At 42.8% G+C, this 5,709-nt stretch overlaps 1 protein-coding gene across 9 annotated transcripts in view; it reads left to right on the top strand.

Moving 5' to 3' along the window:
- rbfox3a (RNA binding fox-1 homolog 3a) overlaps positions 1-5,709 on the top strand; it is a 265,880-nt gene that overhangs the window by 83,194 nt on the left and 176,977 nt on the right. The window lies entirely within an intron of this gene.

Here is a 5,709-nt window from a genome sequence, read left to right as displayed (position 1 = left end):
GTGTGCCTTGGCAGTCGGGGATGGATGTGCTAGTAGCGTCTCGCAGTGGCAAAACTGTGGCGCACTTACATTGTTGCGCCGCGTTTGGGGATGCGGGTGCTAGTGGAGCCTCGCAGATAGGGGTGCTGCAGCCCCCTCAGCACCCCCCCCTTCCCGGTCCATGACCATAACATACAGTACTTGACTTACATAGTTTTGTTAAGTTGTGTACCCAAGCCCATATCTTATCCTTTAACTCAAGTACTTTTGCAGCATATAAGCGTAAACACTGTTATCTTCAATTCACAATATGTTTAAAACCATGAGTGTTCATTCTCAATCTTTGCTGGGAGAAGTAGATATCAAATGTTCTTTTTTGGGAAGCTTTTGAATCGTTTTGATAGAATCTGATAACGGGCTGATAACATTAGAAACCATGGACCAGTTGTTTAAGGAAGATCTTTTTTTTTTAAAACACGGATCGAGTCAAAGTTACCTCTTTGCAAAAATAATGCAAAAATAATTAATTAGTAGAGTTATTTAGTCAAGTAGAGTATTGCCACTGCTCAGATCCGGTCTTATTTACATTTCTGACCACAATCTTTTCCTTACCCTGTTGTATTTGCCTAGACCGTTGAGGTGGCAGACAAGGAAACAATGATATGAATCATTTTTTTTGTAATAGTCATTTGCAACAATTTTCGGATGGCACTTATAAATGATGTTGTCCTGCTGATAGGGAAGTTCAATCATGCTCACAAGTGTCACGATGCAAGGCAATGACAAATCACCTAGTTCGTCATTTAGTTTGGAGGAACAACCTAAATGTTACTGATGGCCTCACAATGGAAGAACTTTCCTCAGTGTTTCATTTATGGGGGTCAATGTGAAACACTCGTATAAGATGTTAAGTAAGCTAATAAATGTTGCACTAGTTTTACAGATATGTACGTTAATGCATCACGGAATAATTGATGTTTGGCTTGTCCTTATTTTTTGGCACGAGTATTAATTTGTCTTTTCACTCCAGCCATCACAGGCATCCAGGGGGTACTGTATATTTCCCAGATAACCCTTCCCCTCATGCATGACCCGGAAGCACTTTGACAGGAAGCCCCCAGCATGCTCGGGTTGCCGGCAGGCTGCGGCGCCTGGCTCTCGGTAAACAATCTGCGTGTTTGTGTGAGCGATAGGCACGTCGTTTGTTTTGCTAATGGGTGTTTTTCTCCTTCACACTCCGCGGGGAGTGCTATCTAATGAGCCGCCCACCCGCGCTTTCCCTCCTGCAGCCCCTGTGCCCTGAGTATGCGGCTTTAACCCCGGTGCAGAGGAGGATGGATCACAGGGGCTGGGGCTACACACACACACACACACACACACACACACACACACACACACACACACACACACACACACACACACACACACACACACACACTAAGCAGTACTTTAAGCTAAATTTGCCTCTGCTATTCACTTGCAATACGTTGGCAAGAGCATGGAGTTGGAGAAAGGAAGAGGAGAGAAATGCATGGACGAAAGGATCAAGGAAGGAGAGGAGGGGGGGAAGTGTGTGGGTAACTCTACAAATTGGATATTAAATTAGATTATGAGGTTGGACATGTATTTTTGTGCACTCAAGCCTTCTCTCTTTGTCTCGTTCTCTTTCTGTTTCCCCCCCGTCACACCTGACTAAGAGACAATAATGTGAGAGGATAGTGTGCATTTGGCCACAGTGAAGCCCTTTATCCTTGGCCGGCTTTCACTTTGCACACACACACAAAGAGAGACACATCCACAAAATAAGCACACACACTGCTGGGGGTGAGTTAGCTCCACTGAGGGAGGAGAGATTGACTTGTTACGTCATCTTTTGCCACCATTCTGTTATCTCTCACTTTTCCAGGTGCAGTGTGACTGACCTGACAAAAGACTGCGGGCACAGAAAAGATATAGGCCCATTGTCACTTAAAAACAAACAAAATCTGTTAGACATGATGCAAGTGTTCGACTGAAGTGTTTACACTTCAGTCGAACACTTGCATCAAGAAATGGAGTGGGTGATAGGTGAAGCGCTCCACTCCAGAAAACTCTGCTCCAACAACAAACACCACAATAGCCTTTTTAGTTGCCTTCCTTCATGCTCTTTGTCACAGTCGATTGCTGTTTTTCCTCCACAAAGGCCAAGTTCAATGGTCTTACATTTTAAAACGCCCTTTATAAACACATCAATGAATACCAAAGAAATATGTCCTGTGATGTGCAGCAGGTTCGGATCAAAAGGCTGCGATAGAGCTGAAAAAGCGACTGCTCACTGCCCAAAAGCAACCACACGCAAACATTGTCAAACAAAGCTTTGAATGTTAACAGTGGCCTGGGCTGCAGTGAAAAATGTGGGATAGTGTAGTGAAATCAATCGGGCTGAACTAAGGTCAATAGCTTCACATTTGTATTCTCAGAAGAAGCCCTCTGACAAGCTCTATAGCTCGGTTTGTCAATCTTTACCGGACCATGACCCCAGTTTTAGTAGCCATAATTCCTCCTGATTGCAGCAATTAACTGTGAAATAGAATGTAGCATTTTTTCAAAAGACCTATATAAGCGCTTTATTGTACAAAATGAATATGAATCTTAAAATGTGGTTTATTTAAAATATTTTTGGCCAGACCCTTTGCAAGCACTTTTTTACACCTTCAAAACCATACAGACTTTGCCTTTTGAAGCCTTTTAGCTTTTAAAAGCATCCAACCTTGAAAAATTGATCATAAGGAACAGGAAAAGCACTGCGAAATCTGTTACCAAGAAAAAAAGCTGCCAAGGCATGAACCTTTTGGTGTATGTAAAAAGGGTAAAAAAGTGAAATCACAGCTAATGTTTTCTAAAGAGCTTCAAGAACCAAACATGACCACCTAGGGACCTAGCCGCGGGAACGCATGTCTCACCACACTCCCTGCTTCTCACGCTCTCAGTGGAATCCTACTCAATGAATCCATGTATCTTTCTTAACACCACTTCTGTATGTCTCTCTCCAGTGTTAAAAAGCAATCCCAAAGTGGTCATCACACCTACTACACATTAAATGTGAAACCTGCAATAATGCTCCTTTCCAGACAATATCTATAAAGAATTATTTTATTATTATTCCTTGGAGACAGGAAGAATACTTTAACACCAGACGAAGTGTGTGCATGAGATGGTCACTACAAGGCTAACAATGTTCAAACAAGCCTTATTTGCGAACTATCCGGCTTTAAATAACTCCGGCCGCAGAGCCCCAAGTTTTATGGACCAAATGAGCAATATAAAGTTAGGAAAAGAAAAAAAGAAAACTGGCTTTGCCACCATAGCCAAGTTAAAGATACCCGCTAGGGGATGGATGTTGCAAAATGAGGGCTGGAGAATAAAGATTTAAACTTGAATCTTGCTTACTTAAAAAAAAGGGGGGGCACGGTTTTGTAAGCTTCGGATTCTCAGTCACATTAAATCCTGTTCTTTCTCTAGAGAGGCAATCAGTGATGGCTGTGAGGCAGGGTCAGTGGTGACACTGTGTGAAAACAGTGTAACTTCAATCCAAACACTGCTGCCCTTTTGTCAATACTAAGCCTGGCATTCAGCTGCTCTTTAATCCAAGTTGTGCCAGGGCTGGCACGCAGACGGGTCAGATAGAATGGGTGCACAACACCGGCTGCTAGTACAACATTTCCCACAATCAAGACAGACAATCAAGACAACTCAAAATGTTTTGTCTAATCTCTCTCTCCCCTTCCCAACTGAATACATAGCTGACATATCAGAGTGACTTATTAAAGAAGATGTATCTCATGCCGACGTCTTCCTGTGACGTGCCCTGGACCTTGTTATCCACAACAAACACTGTCTACCTTTACTGTTCTGTTTGATGTGGCTGCCAAGATAATCAGAACATGCCGTCAATAAGACGAATAAAATGCCAAATAAAGCACTGTTGCAGATGAAATTGGCCACACAGGTAGAAATGAAACCTGACAGGTATACACAGACAGACAAACACGATTGTTCTCCTGATGACACACCACCTCAGTCCCATCCATCAGCAGACACACACACACACACACACACACAGCGATGGAGACGCAATGGAGGGACCTGTCCAAACAAGCTGCATGTGAATAATGTGTGTTGAGTATAATCCCTGCAGAAGGCAAATAGACTTGGAAGATTTTCTATATGAAATCTAGGCAGCGGAGTCGAGAGTGTCACCTCCTGCTGAGGCTTTGAAGACAGGGGTTGGAGAGCACAGAGCAAGATAGAACAGGGGGAACAGGGAGCAACCATCTGTTTTGGGGCTTGTTTGGTCGGGTGTTTTATCCGTCTGCCTGCCTGCTTCTCAGTCCGTATATTTTTTTTCCCTTTCTGTCTTGTCCTATTTTCCTCTGTATCTTTGTCTCGATTGTTCTCGATCTGACTGACTTTTTTCTCTTTGTAGATCCAATGAATATTTAATGATCCTCTGTGGAATCTTTTCCAGAAGCAAAAGTCATGGAATACAGCAGGGGGGGAAAGGGGAGGAGGGGTATAAGCTTGAAACACAGTATAAAATAATTGGGATCATCTAAAGTTATTTCAGCTGCAAAATGAAAACTGTGGAAATCAAAGGTCTTTTCCCAAACAATTTGAAAAGGTTAATAGGTTCCAGATGCTTGGGAGGTTTGTCAAAAAAGATTATTGTTAAAATAAAAATATACAAAACTAAAATGATTTTGTTCACATGACCGCACGTGCAACTTTTCTTAACAACATTCCAGTTCCTAGTAATAATGTCATTTGCAGAGCAGCTTACCAACCATATCAAAGGATATCAAAAGACAGAGGTCAGGTAGCTAACGTTGGTAAAGGTAGCTTTCTCTCCGAGAATGCTAGTGTGTGACCATTTATGGAACAGTTTTTATTTCACTGACAGGTTTTGATTGATAATTTCCTCCGAGCACAGATTATTTCCGGTCAGGGACCAAACCCGTGGACAGAATTTAATTTAGGATAAAACATTTAATATAGCTTCTCATGCGCTCTTCCCTACTGCTGCTCCACTTCATGATTTAAGCCGATAAGACATGCCTAAGCTTGTGGTTTGACAACAAAAAAATGGCAATTATATTGGTGATGTCCTGAATATGTGTCTGACGTATCCCAAATTCCATGTGTCAAACACTTCCTCACACCTGTTTATATGCCATTTATTTTTTAAAAGCGGAGCCAATTTACAGCACATAGCCATTTTAAATAAGGACTACTTTGTGTCCAGTGTCCATCAAGCACATCTGTGGTCTGGAAGACAGAAAGTGTAATGAGGGTTACAGTCTTGCAGGACTGAAAACATGAGTCACTTTTCATGAAAACCTTGTCTAGTGTTACTTCTATATGTTGAACATCCAGTCTCATCACTCCCCCCACCTCAAGCACCGTCTCTTCTCACAGCCTTCCCTCTCATGAGCCTCCACATCTACCTCCCCCTGCCTCTTCATCTCCTGTGTTGTCACCCTCCACCCCACCCAACCATCTCCAACTCTGTCAGCAGTTAGATCAAAGTATCAAGACATGGGGTATTTAACCCATCACTGCTCCTGCTGATAAGCACCTTCCAAAGCTGGCAGACTGACAGAGGTTACTAACACACACACACACACACACACACACACACACACACACACACACACACACACACACACACACACACACACACACACACACACA

The sequence above is a fragment of the Notothenia coriiceps genome, unplaced genomic scaffold, assembly GCF_000735185.1.
Source record: "Notothenia coriiceps isolate Sejong01 unplaced genomic scaffold, NC01 NC01_scaffold00037246, whole genome shotgun sequence".
Classification (NCBI taxonomy): Eukaryota; Metazoa; Chordata; class Actinopteri; order Perciformes; family Nototheniidae; genus Notothenia; species Notothenia coriiceps.
Note: the sequence above shows the minus strand (reverse complement) of the source record. Positions and strands in the feature narration are given on the sequence as shown.